This window comes from Macaca nemestrina, chromosome 10, assembly GCF_043159975.1.
Source record: "Macaca nemestrina isolate mMacNem1 chromosome 10, mMacNem.hap1, whole genome shotgun sequence".
NCBI classification, from domain to species: Eukaryota; Metazoa; Chordata; class Mammalia; order Primates; family Cercopithecidae; genus Macaca; species Macaca nemestrina.
The window spans coordinates 71267682-71291589 of NC_092134.1; the positions used below are offsets into that span (position 1 = coordinate 71267682).

Genomic DNA, 23908 nt, shown 5'->3' on the forward strand with positions numbered 1-23908 from the left:
GGTTTTGACTAATGATTGTTACTCCAGTATGTTAACTGCTTTTAAAACTATAGTTTGATGGAGTTTACCTGGAGGGATGGGAAACATTTTATAATGCACGCTAATTACAGTATCTATGTTATCAATTCTGTCAAACATTTTATAAATGCTCAGTACTTGTTTACTGCAGGGATGCGCAGTACCTTATATCATATCTTTCCCCATTTCCATGGGGAAATTCCCTGCATTCTCCCAAACTATAAGATCTGCAATTGAGATCAATGTTCTGGGAAGATTTCTCCATAAATATCTTGGGAAATCTCACTAGGAATTGAAAGCACATTGCCATGGGAGATGAATAAGAAGCTTTCCTATTATTGATCATTTATTTCCATTCATTCTGATAATTGTAACAGACAGCAGTGGGCTTGAATGGCAGTTTAGGTTGTCGTTATAAACAGAATGCTTGAATATTGGCTGCTTGTTTTCTTTTATTGAAGGAATTTCATGCTGATGATTGAAAATCAGCAAGTGCTCAGTTGATACAAGTGTTTATAAAATATATATGCTATATTAATGTGAAAAACAAGAGGAACCATACTTTAATGAAATAACCTGGTATTTAACTTGTAGAAAGTTATATTTTTCAGGGAAAAAGTCATCTTGCAGTTATGGTTTAAAACAGTGATGGAGAATATAACAAAATACACTCCAGAATAAAAATATTTCACCATGTGCCCAACTCTTAGGCCTTGGTTAGTTGAGTTAATTTTAAGATAGAATGTATTCTGTTATTAATTTCCTGGATTACTAACTCCTTAATGACCAAAATTGTGTCATATATTGGCGTGCATATTGCAGTAACTGGCACAGTATCTTGTATATAGCAAGAATACATATACTTGCTGAATTAAATTGAATTTACAAATAGTTCAGACTATTTATAACAAAATACTGATATCTAAAATGCTTTCTTAGAGTAATTTTTCTAAATATGTGCATTTTATAGACATTTAATGAAATACTGGTATCAGTATTCTTATAATGAGAGTCTATAGTATCTTAAGCTATTTTCTTTACGCATTAGCTCATATAACTTTCCAAACAATGATAAAAAGTTGGTATTAATCCTCCATCCCCTCAAGGAAACTGAGGCTCAGGGAAATTAAATAGCTTGAGTTTATGTATGAAACAATAATAGTATTTACTTTATAGGGTTTGTGAAGATTAGCTGGGATGGATTATGGACCAAACTTCGTGGTGTGTGGTAAGCCCTTAGTAATTTAGCTATGTATTATCATTAAGGTCATACAGCTAAAAAGTTAGAGTTGGTATTAGATCTGTCTCACTCCAGAGCTCATGGTCTTTTCTTCATTGCATTCCAACTCCCCTGCCCTACATGTATGGCAGAAATAATTATTCTTCCTATTATGAGCTCCTGAAGGGCAAAGGATGAGACTTTTTCTTTTGTATCACTTACTGGTACCCTGTACACACAATAATAAATGTTGTTGACAGTTTGACTGGCTTGGCGGTGACACTGTTTTGGTTTTGCTATCCGTATGAATGATTGGTAGGATGGTCGATTATGAGAAGGGCCCAGAGGAGTGTTGTTGCAGTATGCCTTACATTTTATATTAGGAATGGAGGTTTTCTCCTCAGTCATATGCCACCTGCATCTTGATTTTAAATATGATTTCCCTGGCGCCTGTGGGAAGAAGGGTCTGAGGGCAGTTGGAGTGTTAAGACAGAGTTAACATTTTCCAGTTAGCTTTCCCAGTATTTCCCGACTTCATCCTTGAGTCATTTCTGGTAGTTTTGTCCCTAGGATTTTTGCAAAGTTAAGCTTTTTCACTTGAGGGGTAAAGATTTCTTTGTGTTTTGGAGGTGAGAGAATTAAAAAATAATCACCGAGTCTCACAGTCCTAGGGAGCTTTCCTGAAAGGGAATTTAAGTAAAAAATGAACTGTCGGCATCCTTGAGGTTTCTCACTGGTCACATAATGATACATCATTTGTCAAATGTGGTCGTCTTCCTTCACTTAAGTTCCTGCTGTTGGTAGTGTTTCTCCTTATTTGTGCACGTGAAACTCAAAAACAAACTCAGGACCCCGAGTTCTGTGCATATGCATGGTAAATGACTACTACATTGTTTGAAATATAACTGCCATGTGTGACACAGTTCTTTTTGTAGTTTTCTTTGTGGTGTTAAAATATACACAATATAAAATTTACCATTGTAACTGTTTTAAAGTGTACAATTTGGTGGCATTACATCTATTAATGTTGTGCAACCATTACCACCATCCATCTCCAAAACTTTTTTCGTCTTCCCAAAATAGAATTCTATACCCATTAAATACAAATCCCCATTCTCCTATCCCTTCAACCCCTGGCAACCACCGTTCTACTTTCTGCATTTATGAATTGGACCACTCATATCTCAGCTTTATGATTCCATGATTTACTTGTTTAAATTGAGGCCTGCCATCTTCTCTTTTTCCTTGCTGTGGTTATTATCTGATTACAAGATAGTTAATTGATGTCTCACTGCCGGATCTTTGTGAGGATGTGAACTTAATGCAATTCTCTTGCAATAAATAGTGTACTTTGCTTCTCTATATAGTAACCTCTTAAATTTCATTATCACATCATGAGGGCAAGAACTATATCTACTCTGCTCACCACTATATCATCAGTGTCTGGTACATTGTTTGCACTTTGTAGAAAATCAATATATGTATTTATAGAATAAATAAATGCTGCTGATCTTTATCGTTAAAAAATCTACTTTAAAACCATTTACTGAGATTTCCTACTATGTAGGAGATCAGCTAATTGAGGAACTCTTTGTCTTCTCCTGTGACTCTATCTCTAAAAATGAGTGTGGTGATATAAACCAAAGATTATGAGCCTATGCATCAAAATAATTTATTCTTTAATTTATTCATCAAATATTTATTGAGTGCCTGTTATGTTTTAGATACTGGCTGTGCAATGGTTCACAAAATAGACATGATCCTCGGACTCAGAGAGCCCTTGTTTAGCAGAGAACGCAAGCTATAAAAAGTGAACAAACAAATGATATATCAGTTGTAAATTATAAGAAGGAAAAAGACAGAATGCTACCAGAAAGATCAAGGATGGGGCAGACAAGTTTAAATTGCAGCAAGTTGGAGACATGGTAACTTTTCATGTATGTGAATAGCTGTCTTCTTGTATAGGAGAGAAGAGGGCTCATTTGTAATACTAGAAGAGGTGCTAGGACAGACCTTTTTAGAAAACAGATTTTGGTTAATTATAGCAGAATTTGCTAATAGAGCTCTTCACGATGAAATGGATGGACTTTGTATTTTTAGGAGGTTGTCTGTCCTATCATTGAAGCTATTGGGCATAGCATTGTGGAGATGTGGCCCACCATTGGCAGGGTGGTTTCCAAATCTGGTTGATCATGAGAATTATCAATTTATGTGGAAAAGTCTAGCACAATACTTGATATTTAACAGTTCTGTTTAATAAATGCTAGTGGAATCTGACTTTAAGTTGCTTTATGGCCTATTTATGGCAGCCAAGATGAAAAGTACTGACAACTGAACATGATTTTATTTTATTTTTATTTTTTATTTTGTTGAGACAGAGTCTGGCCCTGTCACCCAGGCTGGAGTGCAGTGGCACCATCTCTGCTCACCGCAGCCTCTGCCTTCCAGGTTTAAGCAATTCTCCTGCCTCAGCCTCCTGACTAACTGGAACTACAGGCATGCACCAATATGCCCAGCTAATTTTGTATTTTTTTTTTGTAGAGATGGGGTTTAGCCATGTTGCCCAGGCTGATCTTGAATTTCTGGGCTCAAGTGATCCACCCACCTTGGCCTCCCAAAATGTGGGATTACAGGCATGAGCCACTGCGCCCAAATGAACATCATTTTGAATTGTTTTCAGCTCACAAACACAAAATAAATTACGCAGCAACACCGGTTAATATACTGTCTTGGTGCTGACGAGTTGATAGGTGCAGCACACCAACTTGGCACAAGTATACATATGTAACAAACCTGCACGTTATGGACATGTACCCTAGAACTTAAAGTATAATAATAGTAATAATAATAATAATAATAAATACTATCTTATTGGGTTGTAAATGTTGGTATCTTGCTGTCAAAGTTGGTCCACTAGTGTGTTAAATTTACCCTGTATTCTTGAGAATGTAGCTTTATAATCTTTGTATTTTATTGCCTGAATTATAAAATTAAGGTTTTTGCTGTCAGTAGGATGTTTTGATGTGTGTTTATATAGCCCAGTGGAATAATATATATTTTAAAGATTTTTGTTAAATGCATTGCACAGTAGTTCACTAAGATATCAGTCAACAGTCAGATATGAAGTATTTAAGAAGCATCTAGCATGGCCCTGGCACTATTCCTGCAAAGTGGGTCCAAGATAGTTCATTTCCCTTCTGCATATATTGGTGAGGCCTATTACGTAGACTTTGTAAGATAGAACCTGTTGCCATTATACCAATTGTTGTAAAAGTGAAATAGTATTTTGGCTTTTGATTGTGCTATATTTGAAGGTGAACTTAAATTATCAACTAACTTACAACTAATTTGTTATATTTACACAGTGAATCTCCCGTTGTCTAATATTAGATGGTCAAGATTTGAAGCCTGAGTAGTTGAGTGAATAAGATAAGTTATTAAACAGACCAAAAGGAAATTTCATATTATTGCAGTTCATTAAATGATTCTATACAACTTACAGTGCAGTTCATTACTCACACTGTGGTATTAGACTAGTAATAAGGTTGATTTTTCTAATGGAGTAACTCCAGCAGAGCTACCATGCTGTGTGATGATGATGTGTGTAGTATTTAATATCTGGGTGCAGTATTTGCCTGAAGGATTAGCTATTGGAATTTTAGACTCACTATTAACTTAAGTCTCAAATGGCACCCATTAGCAGTAGGAAGTCTTCTTTCCTTTTTCTTGTTGTATGTTTATGAACACACCTACTTTTATAATATGTTAACCAGGAAAATTGTGTTTGACTTGATCCTGCATTAGTTCAAACCTGTTACATGCTATGATTAGAGATTTATGAGTGGGTAGTGGCAGGCATTGATTTCTATTGTGCTGCCCTTGCAGTAAATACCACAAATTTGTAAGCTACAAAGCTTAAATTTATCTCACTGATTTCCATGTAGTAAAATTCTATCTCATTTATAGTCTGATAGTCTAATCCTTCTTAAGCAGCCTATCCTGCTGAACTTACTGATTTACTATTTTTTTTGTCCATAAACTGCAAATGTTCAATAATAATAGGCTAAATTCACGTGTTGGCATCTGTAGATAATCTAAATGTTCCCCTTGTAATCTTTGTGCTTTAAACATGGGACTATGAATTCCTCTTGGGCAAGAAATTAATTTCTAGCATTTTAATAAGGAGAATATGTAAGTATGCATTGGGGCTCTGAACTGGGCAAATTTCAGGGCAATTTTGTCTGCAGCGTGACTGTGCTTCCATAATTTTCTGCAAACTACATTTCCCTCCAGTATTTAGATTTAAGTGATTTTTTTAAGCCCTGCAATAATCAGGAATATAGAATTTTATTTTTTCTCTTCTGAGTGTGTTATTTGTGTAATATTTAGTACTATCATAGTACCAAAATACCGATTTTCTTTTTTATTGATAAGGTTAAATTTTGGGTACTGTGTTTTAGATTGGATTATTTCCCATTACGTTTTCAAATATTTGCTTCTGTAGAGTACTTTTAGGAATAAGACAAAGTCTGAGATGGAATAGTTTGGATACAGTTTTATTCCTGTAGAGACTTTTTTTACTTTTGTGCTTTGAGAAAATTCAATACGAATGTAAGCAATGGAAGTTTGAAGGTGCTTATAAAAATAGGAAATGTCTCATCCTGACCGTACGTACCTTTGTTCCTTCACAAAGCCTCTGTGGAGGTTAAAACAAATCAACAGTCTTTTTTTTTTTTGAAAAATGCTGAAATATGAGAAAGATGATGTACGTGTCTCCCATTGCCTTCAATAGGGCACATCACCTAAAGGCAAATAGAAGTGATAAAAATAAGAGTTTGTTACAGACAAAATGTTTTATTTTTTTGTATTTGCTTTATGAGAAGAACAGACTTATCAAAGTTTTAATAATGTGACAGTCAGATAATTAACATTTATTGATGTTTCTCAATGCACCAGTGTGTATGAGGTGAGTTGGAGTTCTTCTTATCACCACTAAATCACTTTTATTTAATCTCCACTGAAAGTGACCAAAAATATTAAGCCTTAGAAATTACAGATTTCTACAGATTCTAGTGGTAATGTTCAGCATGCGCTATGAAATGATTTAAGAACACTTGAAAATCAAGTACAAACAATTGTCAGTAGAGTGTAAGCACTATTAGGGAGCCATTCTCATAGAATCCCTGTTAGTGCTTATGATTTACTTAGCATTTGTGTGCTGAGAGGTCAGGCAAGTATTTTACAAATGTGAAGTCAGCTTTAGCTCTGTATTACAGATGAGGCAAACTGAGGTTTACAGAAGAGCTCAGTGCAGTTGCAGGGAATTTAACTCTGGTCTATTTTATACAAGCCACTGGCTACCTTATACTACAGTTTCAAATTAATGTTTTTATATAGGTATTTTGAATGTTGCAAAAGTAAACAAAAAACAAAAATGTAAAAGCTAACGGAGAATGGTGTGTTTCTTAGGCATGTTTAATTATGTTATGAGACTACCTCAGCTGGCCAGTCTCCTTTATTCTTTTTTTGGCACTGGAGTAGCTATTTGGGGGCAGTTTTCAAAGAATGTTGAATTATTTAAACACACAGTACTTTGTCACTAAGGCATTCCTATCAGTGTCTGAAGACAGAAAGGGAAGATGAGTTTATTCTATATGGTTGGATAATTATTCTCATGGGAAAAACCATGGACTAGGAGCTAGTGGACCTCAGTTCATATCTAAGAACTGCTCATTTTTTGACTTTGTATGTGTCACAAATTTTCAGAATATTGGTTTCCTCATCTGCAAAACAAAGAATAGAATTATCTGATTACCTTCTGTGAGTAATAAATGGATGGAATGACATAATGTGTCACTTTGGATGGCTTAGTCACTTGAAATAATATTAGACTTTCACATAATTATCTATTTTTTATATCTGATAAAGCCAAATGAGTGTTTCTGAATTGCTCATATCTAAATGCCCAGTGTCCTTTTGACTTTTCTTTGAGAGCGTTTCATAGTGGTAATGTGAAACACAAATCAGAATCATCCATGTTATATCTTCTATCAGCTCTAAAGAGATTGGGATTATGTATAATATTCAAATTCCCAGCAGCTATTGGTTCCTGGTACATAGTAGACACTTAAGAAATGCTTTTTAAATGAATAAATGAATACATCTAAGAAAGTGGAGCTTTCTCTGCTGTTACTTGATACCAATGTAAGAAGGATGAGTAAAAGAGAACATGATGATTTTATAAATAAGGGGACCTGCATCATCTTTTGGCCTTATGATGCCCCCCAAATTCACTTAATTGACTTTCAGATAATTTAAGCAATGTGTTTTGCAAAATGCTATGAAGACCTGAAATTATGTGTTTAATATGATTGTTCTATGTGTGACCAGATACTGAAGTTCTCATTGCTCTGCTTTTCTTCTGAAAAATGACTACATGGGCTAAAAGATTCTCCCTTGTGTTATGTTTGTACATTTGTAATAGGAGATTTTCACTGATAAACATGATTAAGTTACAAAAATTTACTAGTTAGAAAAGTTGGTCATCTGAGATGATCCAAATATGATTGCAACAACAGTCCTCTTTCTATCAATTTCTGTCATTTGATTTTTCTCTATTCGACCCAACAATTTTCTTTCAAAGGTCAGTTCTCTCATCATGTGCAATAAGGGGCCTAAAATGTTGGCAATAAAATGGATAGTGTCAGGCATTTGTCAAAACGCCAAATAACTGCAATCATCTTTCTTGTGTGTAATCCTGATGCATCTAGACAGACAGCAATGCCAGAAAGCCAGGTAGGAATATTTGGACATGTTATAAATTTCATTATTTTGCTTATTCCTTAGGGATTACAAGCATACCTAAAATGTGTTCATCTCAAAGATGGGTGTTATAGTAGTAATATTTTAAATAGAATATCATATTTCTTTATGATAAATTTTAGGTATGTCATTTTTGAATTAGACTTAGAAGATGTTATGTTGTGTGATGATACTTTTAATAGAGTTTGGCAGTATCATAATAAAAAAATAGTAAGTACTAGCATATACTCACAGATTTAAATTTTGTTTTCTTCCTGTTACTGCTTTACCTTTTCAGTTCTTGAAAACATTATTCTATTATAATGTTAATTTTAGAAAGCATAGGAACTATGTGAAATATTTGATATTTAACCACTTAATCAACTCCAGTAATGTGATATTTTTATAGATTATTTATAGTTGCTGTATTTTATTTGTCTTAAAATACATGATCAAAAGGAAATGACAGTAACAAAGAAGAAAAAATATCTTACACGGTAGTGCAATGAATTATTTAAACATCCAATCAAACTTTTTTCATGGTGTTCCCAAATTCATTTAGTTGATTTGCGTATACTTTATTTCTTTGTAAAGAGTTATGAGGACCTTATGTTAGGTGAAATAAGCTAGACACAGAAAGAGACATACCACGTGATCTCACTCATATGTGGAATTTTAAAAGGCTGATGTCATAGAAGTAGAGAGTAGGATAGTGGTTATCAGAGACTGGGAAGGGTAGAGGAATGGGGAAATGTTGGCAAATGGGTACAAAATTCCAATTAGGAGGAATAAGTTCTGGTGTTCTTTTGGACAGTAGGGTTGACTATATTTAACGATAAAGTATTGTATATTTTAAAATAACTAGAAGAGAGAATTTTGAATGTTCTCACCACAAAGAAACAATAAATGTTTGAGGTGATGGATTTGCTAATTACCTTGATTTGATCATTATACAGTGTATACATGTATGTAAATATCACATTGTACCCCGTATTGTTATGTATCAATTTGAAAAAAAGTAAAACTTTAAAAAAAGTTACAAGGACTTCTGAAAGTGTACGACTAGCAATCAAAAGAAAGAAGATGGGGTCTGTTTTTTCAAGATGATCTATCCTTATAAAATTACAGGATGGTGCCCTGGAAGTCGTTAGATCACTCTCCCATTCAAAGCAGAAATTATCTCCGTAGTGTTCCTGATAAGTTCATTTACTTATCCATTCATCAAATATTTATGACCTACTATGAACTAGGTTCTCTTCCAGTTACTGTGAACAGAACAGTGAACCACATAAGTTAAATCTCCTCTTCACAAAGCTTGCTTCCTCCTGGGAAGATATGGATTATAAATTAAACAAAATCACTGTGATAATAACAAGTAATAAATATTGTGAAGATCGGGGTAAAGGGATGTGGTGATTTCATATAGGGTAATAAAGGAAGGTCTTTTTGATGTTGGGACATTTATGCCGAGCCCTCAATGAGCTGTAAGAAGAGGCTGTGTGTCTGTGTGTGTAAAGAATGCTACAATCATAGGGGTCGGGTCAGCAAATGCAAAAGCCGCTGGGAGATGATGTGCTCAGCATGCTCCAGGAATAGGAAGCGGTCAGTGGGGCTGGAGCAGAAGGAGCACGGGGGCCAGGAAGAATGGTAGAGAGGTGGCCAGGTGACAAATCACGCAGGACGCATCTTCATCACCCTTCCCAGAGTTTCCTTCAAACATGCTTCACAGGCAAGATTCATTTCTTAACACCTTATAAAAAGAAATATATAGTCCATTTAGTCTTATGAGATAAGAAATATTAAAAGTTTATAGTTGTTAGTTTAAGTAACTTGCAGATGTCTGAAGCACACACTTGTAATGAACATTTGTGATGAGTTAGGGATCTGTCTCCCTTTTTGCCTTGCAAGGGGATATTAAAAGGGTTAATGGGGACTTATTGATGAATTGTGATAGAAAATGTGTTGGGGAGAAGATATACTGGTCACTGAATTTGGTGACTTCCATTTGAATGACAATGTCAGTGCTTGCAATTGATATTTTGAAGTTGATAAACTATTGACAGTTTCCTCAGTAAAATATGGAAAACCAGTGGGTGGCTCCATCCATCTGAGGATGATTTCCCTTTCTCTTCCCAATTGTAGCCTCTCTTAGACATTAGTTAGTAGTAAAGCAAAATAAAATGCTGGAACAAGTATAAATATTACTATTCAATGTCTTGTAAATCTATTTTCTCTCCAATTTTAAGTGAATATTATATATAATTATGTTACTATAGCATGATAGTTATTTTTAAATCAATCATTTGTAGGCTACTATATTTCGGATCTTCAGATACATCTGCTATCCACATGAAATTCATAGGATCGCTTTGGTTTGAAGTATGACCGTTTTCCTCTTCTTACCAGCAGAGGGCACGCTTCACAACCCTGTTTGCCTTTGCCAACAAAAAGCAGTGATGAAATAGGAAGGTTTAAAGAGAAAAACAAACCAAAAAACCAAAAAAACCAAAAAAAAAAAAAAAACAAAAAAAAAACAACAAAAAAAACCCCAAAAAACCAAAAACGAAAAAACCAAAAAACACCGAAAAACTTTCAAATCTCATGTGCTTGGTTTACAAAACAAAAGTATCATCAAAATGGAAAGCAATTTAGGATCTAGTCAGCACTACCATCACCAGGCTAGGTTTTATACTCTTCAAATCATCTAAGGGAGACTGAAATAGTTTTAATAAATCGAGAGAAGAAAAAAATACAATAAAGCTGTGCTGTGAGTCTTCATAGTATAAAAATGAAAATGTTTGCTTATTTTGCTTAATAGAGCTTGATAGGAAAATGATGAATTGTAAATTTTAATAAATAGATGATTTGAGGGTAGATTATCTAAGGCTTATTTTTGGATTTTGCAGTTCGTTCTTTCTTAGACATGTTTTTTCATTGGCAGGTATATGAATCAGAAAGGACATCGAACTTGAGTTGCATCACTTACTATTTGTGCAACTTAGGGCAAATGAACTGTCTACACCTCACTTTGCTTATCTGTAAAATACATACAGTATTTTTGTGGATTAATGGAAAGAAAGCAGGATGACAGAGAGGGAACCTGCTTTCTAGTTTATCCCTATAACCTTAGAGAAGACATTGATCCTCTCTGGTCCTAATTTTCCTGCTCTCAGAATGAGTAGTTTGAACTAGATTATCTATAATATATATGGTGTATAGTCCCTGAAAGCACTTTCATGCTAAAATTTCATATTAAAGTTGCTAGTAAGCTAGAAAATGCTATATGCATATAACTGAATTAAACATGCATTTCCTATATTTTTAAATTAAATTACCTTCTATATGAATTTCCAGAAACATATCTGTATTCTGAAGTCACAAATAATCTATATTTAAGATCTCATTGGAAATGGAAGGAAGGAAGAAGCAAGGGTAAAGTGGAGACGACAGCAATAAAATTAGAACCTTTCTTCCATTCATTCATTTATTCATTTATATTGTATATGTGTGATATATTGCATGATGTTTACATACACACATAGTAAAGAAATGATTACTACAATCAAGCAAATAAACATTGCCATCACCTCACATAGTTAGCTTTTTTTGGTGGTAACACCTAAATTCTACTCTTTTAGTAAATTTCTAGTATACAATACAATATTACTAACTATAGTCTTTATCTTACACATTAGCTTTCTATATTTAATCATCCTACATAACTGCAATTTTGAACTCTTTGACCTACATCTCTCCATGTAATTTACCCCCCTCACCCCATCCCTGGTAACCACTGTTCTATTTGTTTTTACGTATTTGACTTAAAAAAAAAATCCACAAATAAGTGAGATCGTACATTATGTTGCTTTGTGTTTCTGGCTTATTTAATGTAGCATAATGTTCTCTGGGTTCATCCATGTTGTTGCAAATGATATAATTTTCTTCATTTTTAAGGCTTTCTACTATCTACTGTGTGTCTGTACCACATTTTCTTTATCCATTCACCCATCGATAGACACTTAGGTTGTTTTCATATCTCGACTATTACGAATAATGCTGCAGTGGATATGGGAGCACTGATATCTCTATGTGGTACTCATTTCATTTCCTTTAGGTATATATCCAACAGAGGAATTTCTGGGTCATACAGTAGTTGCCCATCCCGCTTATCTTAAAGACAATTTATACCCTATCACATTCCCCACCAAACTTGGAGACACTCATTTTTTTCCCTCTCTTTACTCATATCTGAGCAGAGACTAGAAGCTCATTCCTATTTTACAATACAGCTATTTTCAGTTCAAGTAACTTTTCTTCTTTTTAACACCTTTTTGCTTCATCTCTCTTCCAGCTGTTGCCTAGTAATATCAGAAACACCTTTCCAGCTCTCTCTTTATTTCATTTAAATGAGTTGAAAAGAATCTAACCATATCAGAGCAGTGCTGGTGATCCACTTGTAATAGGGATAAAGAAAGCCATACTTTGAAGTGAAAATAGACATAACAAAGACCTCATTTCTTAAAACTTTAGAAGAGGCTTGAAGTTTCTTGCAGAATTAGCATAAAAGTTTTCATCTTCTCACTTTCTTTAATTATGTATGGCTGCTCTTAAGTGTTGGTATTTAAGATAAAATAATACCTTTATAACTTATTTATTTTGTATTTTTGCTTAATTTATATCGTAATGATTTTGGTAACTGCTATTCATTTATAATATATAATATTTCAGATAACTATAAACCAAAAGTGATTTTATAGATATACTGTGGATCTACAATTAAGAATGTTTTTTCTGTATGGGAAGCAAATGTAGAGATTAACTTTTAGACTGTAACATATGGGTCAATTAGAAACGTTCTCCTTTTTTTGCATGCTCTTCTTGTAGAAAAATTGGAAATGAGAAATGTGAAAGTCTTTACTCAAGTCTGGTTCTGCTTCTATTGAAATCCAGCAAGTCACACATAGAAATGTATTTATGTTTAAATTATGTAAACATGTTTATTGTACATCTGTATACTAGCCCTTGCTCTCATGGTACTTGGAATATATAAGAGAACAAGACAGATTAAGATCTTTGTGCCTCATGGAGTCTAAATCCTACTGATGGTAGACAAGGGAGAAGCAATGAACACAATAAATAAACAAATGTGTAGTAGAGTATTTAAAAGCACAATGGTAAAAAGAAAAATAGAGCAGGATATGAAGGATAGGAAGTCCTAGGCTGAGGTTGATGGGTTGCAGTTTTAAATTGTATTTAAGAGTAAGCCACATTCAGAAGCTGAGATTTAAGCAAAATTCAAAGGCAGAGGAGGAAGTCATGAGAGTATATCTAGGGTAAGAATATTCTAGGCAGTGGAAACAGTCAGTGCAAAGGCTCTGAGGTAGAAGCATGTCTGGTGGGATAGCGGAACAGTGAGGGGCCCAGTGTAGCTTCCTCGACTGAGTTAGCAGATGAGAATAGGAGGGGAAATCAGACATAATGGGTGCAGTTCATGGCTGGCTTTGTAAGCCATTGCTTGGACTTTGGTTTTTCTCTGAGATGGAAGCCACATTATTGAATAGGTGAATGACAGGTCCATATTTACATTTAAAAGGATCCTTTTGACTACCGTGTTGACAACAGGCTGTAGATGGAGAAAGACGGAAGCTGGGGAACCTGTTAGGAGACTAATGCAGTAATCCAGGTGAGAGATGATGGTGGTGAGAGATGATGGTGGTGAGAGATGATGGTGGTGAGAGATGATGCTGGTGAGAGATGATGGTGGTGAGAGATGATGGTGATGAGAGGGGAAAGGAGTCAAGGATGTATGCAAGAGAGTAATTCCAACGATTGGCAATAGAATTTAATCTGAGTAAGAAGGGTAGAGAGGATGTCAGATGGGTGAAGGACGTAAAAAATTAGTAGAATTAATGCTTTGCAAGAACTTGTGGGATTTAAGCATTTTTAGAGTGAATTGATGTACTGGAAGGAATAAGGTAGAAAGATAGAAAGATGCATGCCAGGAGATAGATGCATAAAATTTAGATTTTAAGAGGTTATAGGTAACAACAAAGTGAAGAATATGACTTGGGAATGAGAACCTAGAATAGGGAGTATGATATGATTATTGGAGGAGAGAAATTCAGGAAAGGGTCAGGGTGTTGGTAGGACTATCTATATGAATTGAAATAGCCAAAAATTAAGATAGGGGTTGTGTTTTAGAAAGTCATAGTAAACCAGGAGCTAAAATTGTCCGGCAATAATTGGAAATGACTCAGGTGTCAGTAGACTACATCAACAATGAGGGTTTGCAAGTGATGTAATCTGATAAGATGAGATTCTAAGCTAGAAAATTTTATGGAAGAGAAGGGGAGAATAATCAGGAAGCTATCATGAGAAGCAAAGAGTGCACCTCACTTGTAGCTAGGCCCTTTGTGCAAAAGTGAAAGAAAGCCAATACTTGAGATGCAAAGGAGGCAGGGTGCTCAGGGAGGAGCCAAGATTTCAGTTAGAGAAAGAACACTGAGGTTACATGAGGTCTATTTGTAAGGAAAGGAGAAACTAAAAAAGGTCTTTTATGATTCAAGTGTGTGTCTCACAGAAATTTTCCCTTTTTATTATCCCAAATAAATAAATCTAGAACTATCTATGGAATAAATGTAATATACAGAGTACTATGTCCTAGGCTATATGAAAACGCAGTGAAACATAAGCCACTACAAGACCTAATTGCAGTGACCTTCCCCACCATATTATCACCAGTCTCTGAAGGGTTTTCTCATTGGTTGGACAAAGGGGACAAGTGATGTGGTTCCACAGAAGAGACAGGCATCGGAGGATTAGGGTCCTCCAGGTTGGGGATCAAACCATCTTGCTTTTGGTTTTTGGTAACACTGTTTTGTTCTTGTTATCATGGGATCTTTTGATTCCAAGTTTTATTTGTATTAAAACCTTTCTACAACATCATCACTTAACAGCAGCTAATTATAGCTTTCCATAATATCTTATTTTCATCTGTATGTTTACATAGTTTTTAATTAGCTGTAATTACACTTTTTTGATTTACTTTTGATATACAATGTGAATCATTATATATTAGGAGTCCCCAACCCCTGGGTCACAGATGAGTATCTGTCTGTGGCCTGTTAGGAGCTGGGCAACACAGCAGGGGGTGAGCAGCGGGAGGGCAAGTGAAGCTTCATCTGTATTTTCAGCCACTTCCCATTGCCTGCATTACCGCCTGAGCTCCACCGCCTGTCAGATCAGTGGCAGCATTAGATTCTCATAGGAGTACAAACCCTACTGTGATCTGTGCATGTGAGGGATCTAGGTTGTACACTCCTTATGAGAATCTAATGCCTGATGATCTGTCACTGTCTCCCATCACACCGAGATGGGACCATCTAATTGCAAGAAAGCAAGCTCAGGGCTCCCACTGATTCTACATTATGATGAGTTGTGTAATCAGTTCATTATATATTAATTACAATGTAATAATAATAGAAATAAAGTACACAATAAATGTAATGTGCTTGAGTCATCTGAAACAACTCTCCACTGCCTCAGTGCATGGAAAAATTGTGTTCCATGAAACCAGTCCCTGATGCCAAAAAGGTTGGGGACTTCTGCTATATATTGTGTTGTTGAATGGATAAAAGAGATCAGTTCAATACATTTATTTTAGAGATGAGAAGGAACAAAATATTTTAGCAACTTAAGTAACCTTGTAGCTAGTTGGAAGCAGCAATAGAACCTCAAAGAAGTTCCAGGGTTTTTGCTACAATGTTCTTTCCCCGCCTTTTGTTATTTCTATAGAATGTTTATAAATTCCATTGATTCAATAGGCAGGGGGAAGAGAGCAGTGGAATGCAATGATATTGGTCCCGTGGCTTTTTACTTCTATAAATATTTTTATCGCTAGTACTCCAGAAGTTACTCCTATGTCCCTCTCCCACAGGCAATTACTCTTCTGCATCATATCACTATAGATCCATCCTACCTGCTTTTGACCTTTGCATGAATGGAATCTTAGAGTATAAACTTATTTGAACCTTATTTCTCTTGCTTAGCATGTTGGTGAGAGTGATATGAAAGGCAATACCTTATTTTCATTGCTGCATAGTATTCTATCATATGAATATACCACAATTCATTTATTATACCTTGGAAGAATATTTCTATTGTTCCAGTTTGAGGATATTCCACATAATACTGCTTTAAATACCTTTGTACATTTTCTGTGTGTGTGCACATATTTATGCATGTTTAAATACATAGATGCATCACTGTAGTATTGCTGTAGAATTGCCACATAAACACATACCAGTAGTGAAATTGTTAGGTCATAGGGTATGTATATGTACAGTTTTTGAAAATACTGTCAGACACTCTTCCAGTATTGGTGTAAAAATCTTGACTCCCTCCTGCAATGCATGAGAGGTCCATGTACTCCACATCCTTGCCAACGTTTGGTATGGAATCCATGATACACCATGGCTGTATCAAGGTATTTGCCACCTACTATATGCTGGAAAGTATGGCAGGGAATTAAGAAAAACATGATGTAGTTGCTTTCTTTGAGCTCCTCTTAATGTAGCTGGGATAATGTAAACCTCTGAAGAAACTAAAGGACTACACAGGCAATATGCATTAGAATGCTAATATACAGGGTTAAACTAATAACAGCCACATTTATTAACTTTTTCCTGTGATTTAGTTTTAGTTTCTGTATTTGGTTTTCTTTTAAAAAAGCATAAGCAATGGAAAATGACATTGATCTTAATGGAAAAATAAATGAGTAGTTAATCCAAGCATCTGATTTATTTTGGTGTGTCTCTGAAAATCATATTAATTTTTCATTTGTTTGTATTATCTTTGGAAATGTATGAAAATTTCTGAGAAAGCTCCCCTATATCAACGAATAGAGAGGAAAAGAACCTATATGAGCCAAGATGCTACCTCTTTCCCACAGTCTCATAGGTTTGGAACAGGCTTTATCCATTATTTCTGATAAATGTTATACAGCCTGTCTGTCTGCCTTTCTGGTGAGAGGAGTTCAATCATTATTAGACAGCTCTAATTGCAGGATTTAAAAAATATGATAATAATTTGTGCCAGACACTGTGCTAAATGCTGATATGCAATGCCTCCTTTAATTTTCTCAGCAATTCTGGGATATAGTACTAGTATTTGCTTCAGCACATGGATAGAGAAACAGGCACAGGTGGATTAAGTACTTGCTTGGGAGTTTCAAATTGTTCTCTACAGAAGTCTATTGATTAGCATGGAGCTGGGCACATGACAGGCTTTCAGTCACCAGTTGATTTGCCAATTCATCAACAATGAATGAACGAATGGCCTAATCTTCAATTTTAGGAAGCCATATCCACATATTTTCTCCATACTTCCCCTAGTTATATAATCTTATGCAAGACTTTAAAGCTCCCTGTCCTTTTGCTTTCTTATTTAGCAAATGTAGATATTAGTACCTGACAAACCTTCTTAGTTGGATTTGTATGAGGTTAAGTTTGGATACTAGTGAATGAAAGCCATTGTTTATAACAAAGTCAGCTTATTGTACTCTTGTGCTGAGGCTATTGCATGAAGTGTATGGGTCATGAGGTCATTTCTGAAGAAGGGGCATGCTTTAGTTGAATATTTTGAATTTGTCATTCAGTTAGGTTGGGAACTACCCCCTGCTACTACTAGAAGAAAATCCTCAGGATATGAGCTGCTGCCTGCAATACGGGAGGTAAATCACAATTCTAGGTGAGATGTTTGGCAGGATCAGAAGATGTTGCTTGTACCTTCCCTGCAGTTGGTAGAATTAGCTGATGAGGAGAGATGTGTATTCCCAGCCCCTCCCTTGTTCTTCTTCAATTACATCCTCCAGGTGTTGCTTCTATTTTTGCGTTTTCTTCTGAACCAAGCAACCGTCTGTAGAGTACATTACAAGGTGATATTTACAGTGGTTGAGAGTATGGAGCCAGACTTCATGGGTTTACATTCTGGCTTCCAGCTGTGAGACCTTGGTCAAGACATTTAACTCCTTGGAGCTTCAGTTTCCCCATCTGTAAAATGGGAAAAATAATAGTATACACTTAATTAAATGCTTTTATATATGCATATCGGTTAGAAATGTTGGCCTTTAATATCTGAAATTTTGGTTAAAGAGGGGAAAGATACTTACCTGTGGCATAAAAAAGTACTGTTTGCATTTTTATGTCTAGGTTCAATCTTCATGAGAGCACTATCTTTTCAAGATGAGGGTAAGGGGAGGAGTTAACATAAATGAACATGCAAAAGGTGTTTTTAAAAATAAAGTTTTCTGGAAATATTTTAAAAATATAATGCTATATTGCACTTATTTAAGAAATCTGTGAAGATGTAATCTTGTAGCTTCACTTGAAACCTGTTATTTCCCCTCATATTTATGTCCTGAATGACAGGAATGGGCAACTGCATTTTTAAAGGAAAATTTCCATTCTCCTTTTACTTGCTCTGACTTATTCCTCAAATTCTTTCCTTATATTTGTTCTCATCAAATTCCTTTTGATTTTTTAATCTTTAGAACAGTGTGTCTAGGATTTTCTTTTCCCTCCTGACTGCATAATTTACATCTGACCCGTGATTTCTTGCAGATTGGAACTGAGGGGGATCGATCTAAGTTATTTTCTTAAAATAGGTGCTTAGAAATTAGTCTCCACTTTTCTTTGTAAGTTGTAGGAATACTATGTCATATCTCAGAACAGTTGTATACTGTGTTGTTTTAAAAAACATTTAAAATTAACTTTGTTCAAATGTGAACAGCTTTTTGTCAAAATGTTTATTTGAAAAAAAAAAAATCCAAAAACCAGTGCTTAAGTGGAACTAATATGTCCCTCTGCTTTTTTAAAAAAGTGAAGTCATTGGAATGGTTTCTTCCTCCTTTCATCTTTCTCTACTGTCATATCTCTCCTGGGTCGCTGTTTAGTGTTTCTCACTGATCTCCTTGGTTCCTCTCTTGTCCTCCCACCGTGAATTTGTCATATAACAGCTAGAATCATCTTACAGAAATGTAAATCCAATTTTGTCACCCCCGCTTTTCTTAACTCCCCAGATACTTCCTTTTACTTTTGGAATGAAATCTAACTTTTTTGTATCTCGGGCTGTAAGAGCCACTGGGCCTCTCTTTCCACTGTTGCCCCTGCTCATTTGACACTAGCTGTACTGCCTTCTTGCTCTTCCTTGACCATACCAAGCTCATTACTAACTGCAGCCTTTACCCTGCAGTTCTCTTTGCCTGGGATTATTTCCCCCAGATATTCTTATGAATCACTTTATTCAGATCCTTGATCAAATATCACTTTTCTATAGACCCCTTCTCTGATCATAATCTGTTGCCATCACTCATTATTTTACCTTTTTTTTTTTTTTTTTTTTTTTTGAGACGCAGTCTCGCTCTGTCGCCCAGGCTGGAGGGCAGTGGCACGATCTCGGCTCACTGCAAGCTCCGCCTCTCGGGTTCACGCCATTCTCCTGCCTCAGCCTCCCGAGTAGCTGGGGCTACAGGTGCCCGCCACCGCGCCCGGCTAATTTTTTTTGTATTTTAGTAGAGACGGGGTTTCACCGTGTTAGCCAGGATGGTCTTGATCTCCTGACCTTGTGATCCTCCTGTCTCGGCCTCCCAAAGTGCTGGGATTACAGACGTGAGCCACCGCGCCTGGCCTATTTTACTTTTTTAAATTGCACTTACCACCACTTACACTTTAATATGTATCTACACACACACACACACACACACACACACCCCTACCTATATACACTTTAGTATATTTGTTTATTATTGTTTGTTTCTTCCTGCTGGAATACAACCTCCAGAGAGGGTGGATTTTATGTCCACTGCTATATTTCCAGAATCCAGAAGAGAGCCTGGCTAATAGTGGATGATCAATATTTAATAAAGGAATGAATGAATTGTTGAATGAAATAGCTTGGCAAATGTGCAGACTAAGTAGGATTTACGGTCATCTTATCTGACTGGCAGTATGCTATGCTTTGGATTCAGAAATTTTGGTTTTTCTTGGTAAGGTTATAAAAATAGAGAAACAGACTTTGGAAATTGCTGGAGACTTAGATCCCTCCCACCCCAAAGTGGAACTTGAGACAACGGCTTTCATACAAGTAGCTTATTTGGGGAAGTGATGCCAGGGTACATAAGTGGAGTGCTTGGAAGAGAGAAAGAAGAGTGAAAGCCTATTTGAGGTGCATTTTGATCTGCTTACAACTGTGGGCAGCTGTGACTCAGTCCCACTGATCAAACTTTGAGAATTGGTGTACAGTACATCGGAGAATTGTGCACCTGAGACACAGAAGACTGGGGTATTTATGCATCAGCTCCCATGTAGGCAAGAGTTGCAACATTTGTTAACTCCCACCTCCTCCAACTTTGCACACACATTGAAATGGCTGAGCGGTTCTGCAGTGTCCTATTTGGCTGAGTGGAAGCCCCTGGTAGAAAGCTGAGGTGAAGGACTGCACCTGCTCACAGCTTGTTACTGAAGCATTGGTTGGAGTAAAAAGGGTTGTGGGAGGATGGGAGATGGGTCACAGGAGGTTTCTGATACAGTGGTCTTCACTCTTTCCTCTTAATCATCTTAATCTGAATTAAATTGGTTCTTTAAACTCTTTAATGGCAGTGTGGAAGCATTTTTCTTTTTGATTAGCTCCAATACTTTGCATTGTATGTAGCAAGTGTTGAAAAAATACTTCTTTATTATTTGACTGCTTTATTAGCATTATCCTATAGTCATTTATTTTTTATAGTACCCTTAAGGACTATTAAAACAAATAAAATGTGTTATTAAATATTTCTTATCAATACAATGTCAAAAGAAATAAAAATAAACTAATGGATTAGTCAAATGTCTTTATGTTGGGGAGGAGGGGGACAGCGGGGACAGCATTATTGGGACATGATTTACATACCATACAATTCACCCCAAATGTACAATTGAATGATTTTTGTATATTTATAGAGTTGCTTATTTATTGATCACCACAATCAGTTTTAGAACATGTTTTATCAACCCCCAAAGAAACTTTATATTCTTTAGCAGTCACTGTCCATTTCTCTCATCCACCCTAAGTCCTAGCAACTGCTCATCTACTTTTCGTCTCTATTGATGTGCCTATTCTGAATATTTCATATAAATGGAATCACATACTATGTAATCAAATGTATCCTTAAATCTTGCACATAATTATCAATTCATTCAGCATGTGTTTCCTGAGTACCCCATGAACCAGGCACAATGTTAGCCATGGAAAGACACAACATTGAAAAAGGCTGACTTGGTCCCAGGCTGTATTCTAATAGAGAAGACAGATGAAACAAATAAAAAATAAAAACCCAAAACAAACAAAAATAATTACTGAGAGAAGTGCTGTGATAAAACACAGTATACAATTAGAGAAAATGGAGTGAAGAAGACATTTGAAATGACTTGTGAGATCAGGGGACTGCCTTGAGAATAGGAGGTTCCTGATCCAATCAGTTGGTGACCTATGAGCAAAAACTGAGATTTCCCAGAGAGGAAATTCTGTCTCAAGACTGCAGCATCAGTTCCTGCCTGAGCTTCTATCCTACTGACCATATCAGTTTCAGACTTGCCAGGCCCCACAATCAAATGAGCCAATTCCTTAAAATAAATCTCTTTGATTATTAAAAATAATCTCTAAGGAGGTGATGTTGATGACTTTGAAGGAACTAGCCATGTGGAGATGGGAGAAGTGCATTCTTTGAAGAGGGTGTAGGAAGCATAAAGGCTCTGATATGGGAAACAACTTAGGTTATTTGGGAAACTAAAGATAGATTATTGTGTCTGAAGAATAATGAGCTAGGAGTGATAGTGGCGCAAGATGACTGAAGTCTCATAGGAGAAAGGGGGAGATTATGTGAAACCTTGGAGATCATTATAAGGAAGTTGGGTTTTATTCTGTGGATATGAGAAGCCTCTGAGAGTATGACACAGTAGACAGAAGTGGACTAATTTATGTTAATAGGATCGCTCTTGTTGAGTGGCTAATTGGAGAAATATGAGACAGGGAGACAAATTAGGGGGCAGTTGCAGTGAACTAGGCTAGTAAAAAGGATGGTCTAGAATGGAATGATGTCAGTGGAGATGCAGACAAGTGAACATGTCCAGGATGTATTTTAGAGCTTAGAGAGAAGACCTGGCCTGGGCTCAAACCCAAAATAAAAATTCAGAGTTCAGATAGCAGAGAAAGAACCAGAAAAGAGGCTAAGAAAAAGTATCCAGGCAAATAAGAAGAAAGCTGTGAATACACAGATATGGAAACGAAGGGAGATTGAGTGGACAACTGTGTCAAAAGCTACTAGAATATAACAAAAATGAGGAAGGGAGAGTCCATTAAACTTAGAAAGATGGAGGTCATTGGTGACTTTGACCAGAACAATTTTGAGGGAAAAATGGTTAGAAATATGATTAGAATGGACTGAATAATGGCATTAAAAAATGGAGGCACTTTGTGTAGAAACTCTTGAGAATTTAGCTGTGAGGAAGAACAGAGTAGGAACTGGAGGGGTGAATTAAATGACATCTTCCTCCCCACCTGAAGGTGGGATATTTTGGAGCATATTTGAATGTTGATGAGAATTACTTAGGAGAAGGTGAGAGACTAGAGTTTCAGGAGAGAGGTCTTGTGAGAAGTCTTGAAAGGGCAACAGAGGGAAGGAGGTATCCAGAACACGGCTGGAAACATTGATTGTTAATAAGATAGTGATATTTTCTCAGTGTGTCAAGAGAGAAGAAGGAAAAGCATGCTTGAACAGATGGGTTTGTCTGAATGAAGCTGTGACGGTGACAGAGCCCCACTTTGGTGGCTTCCCTTTTCTCAGTGGAGATATGGACTCTGAAGGATGGTGACAATGTTGATGTTAAAGTGAAGAGTGGAAAGGGTTGAATGGGTCAAGTGAACCTATCTGTGCAAGGGGACAAAGGATAGAGTAAATGTATCATGTGCAGATAATATCTAATTGTATTCCTTAAAAGCAGGCAAGAGTGTTAGTTACAAAGTTGTGGACCATTAGTACGTAGAGAGCAGAATCTGGTTGTGAGAGGTTTTTAGTGTCAGACTGAGAAGTCTAGATTTCAGCTATAGGTAGTAGTAGAGAGCTGTGCAGGGTGTTATGGGAGAGGGAGCACTATGAGGGAAGAAGTGCTTAAGGAACATGAATCTTTCATCTGGCTTTTGGAGGGGAACCGAGAGGCAGCACTCGAGGCAAATATACATCCCACGAACATGCACACTTTAGTCTCTGTTTTAGAAAATTAAAGATTATTTTCATGTCTGTACTTAACAATGACCATTTGTGAAGAGTCCCCAATTTACACCATGAGGAAAATTAGGGATTAGCATGAACAGAAAGGAAAATCCTGATCTATGAGAATTTCATTAGTCTGAGCAAATGGGCATCTACTCTTTGTGCTCTTATGGTCAATGACAGAAATTTCTGAATGGAAACACTAAAGTTTGTAGCTTTTGACATCTAGGTCAAAAGAACCTTGTGTTCTTTTACATATTTGTGTGTCTTCAAGGTAATACATCATTTAACCCTTGCTATGAACATTCTCAATCGCCACTAGATGAGACAGACATTTTAATGAAATAGGTTCTATAGTAAAGCCCCCAATTGTGTTTGGGCAGACCAACATACACATATACATTAGAAAATTATGGAAAAACATGTACACTTGAGATTATTTTCATTCTTTATAAACTTTAAGAGTATTAGTTCTGACAATGGAGACATTGATAAAAATTGGAATGGCTTATATGAATGAGTGGGATGTCAATAAAGGAAATTAATGAGAAGCATTGATTTGTAGT

General features: G+C 36.0%; 1 protein-coding gene and 1 pseudogene across 2 annotated transcripts in view; both read left to right on the plus strand.

Moving 5' to 3' along the window:
• Positions 1-23908, plus strand: part of TAFA2 (TAFA chemokine like family member 2) — a 507044-nt gene that overhangs the window by 181354 nt on the left and 301782 nt on the right. The window lies entirely within an intron of this gene.
• The window catches only part of LOC139356725 (small ribosomal subunit protein uS3 pseudogene), a 54091-nt pseudogene that overhangs the window by 20195 nt on the left and 9988 nt on the right, over positions 1-23908 (plus strand).